This window comes from Octodon degus, unplaced genomic scaffold (genome assembly GCF_000260255.1).
Source record: "Octodon degus isolate 3935 unplaced genomic scaffold, OctDeg1.0 scaffold00236, whole genome shotgun sequence".
Lineage (NCBI taxonomy): Eukaryota > Metazoa > Chordata > Mammalia > Rodentia > Octodontidae > Octodon > Octodon degus.
The window spans coordinates 1,355,701-1,357,118 of NW_004524812.1; positions in this window are offsets into that span (position 1 = coordinate 1,355,701).

Below are 1,418 nucleotides of genomic sequence, written 5' to 3' on the forward strand. Positions count from 1 at the left end.
GAGGAATGGTTGAGAAAGATGTGGTATTTTTACACAATGGAGTATTATTCAGCTATTAAGAATGATAAACTGCAAGTCTTTATATTGAAGTGGATGCCACTTGAACATATACTCATAAGTGAAATAAACCATACACACATGTGTAAATATAATATAGTTTCCCTAGTATAAGAACTCCAAAGAAGAAATACAAATAGAAAGATATAATACAAGTTAAAGGAAAGCAGGATCTCAAGGACTAACTGATCAAGAGAGGGAAAGGAGAAGAGCTAGGAAACATGACAATGTCAAGCTATAAAGTTATATGTAGAAGATGGGCAAGGCAATGATCCTGAGAATCTTCAGAAGATTTTTGAATCTAGCAGTTAATTGGAAAGATTCTCACCCTGACTAACTATATATACTGATACCTGTGAAATAAGCAACTACACTGAACATGGTAATCTATAATAGTAGTTTCATGCTTTGAGTGCCTGTCATTCTGGTCTTCTGAATACGGGCTGATGGTCATGACATGATAGTTGCTGCTGTGCTCTCTCTTGGGTAGATGATTGTTCAAAAAGAAGGCGGTGGTGAATGAAGGCAAGAGACAGGAGAAGGAATATTGTGGGACTGTCCTACTTCAACGTTGCATATGGTTAGATTTTTGGACTTATATGTAAATATAAGAAGTATATGATTCTTTATGCCCATTTTTTAAAATACATTCTAATTTTTAAATGTTTTTTATCATATTCTGTAGGGACTTAAAGTTCAACATATCAATACTGAATGAAAAATACCTGTTCCCTGTTATGCCTAAGATGTTTGATATGCAGACATATAGTGAGGTTAAGCTTAAAAGCCTAAGTTGTATGGTAATAACAATAAGCTTGTCTTCTGGATGGTTAACAACCTACATGTGCAGTGCAAAATTAGAGAAAAAGGAGGGCCGCAAGGAAAGCCAACATTTTGGCCCTAGCCTTCCAAGGTCAATTAAGACTCTGGACATATGAGAACTTGTACTGCAACATCATGTAACTCGGTAGTGTCCCAAATTTTCAGATCAAGGAGATTATGGGGCCAATGAAGAAAGTGATCGATGATGTAGAGTGTGCCTAAGGAGAGTCACATGGAGAGAAAACATTCTCTTGAGCTTTCACAGAGAGCACACTGGCCAAGCAATGGCTGTGACTCATCCATATGGCTGACATTGACAAAGGTTCTACAATCTGAGGTACAGGATCTCAGGATAAATCCTGAGGGGATTTCACTCACCTTATCAGACCCAAAAGCTACAACTCTTGCTGCATAGGTCTTGCTTTACCTTGGTCTTAACTACCTAGCACAAAAGTATAAAAATGAAATATAAGAAGTGAAGCCATGCTGTTATATTGAGCTGTAGGGGACTCAGGTCAACAATTTCTGACACTGCCAGT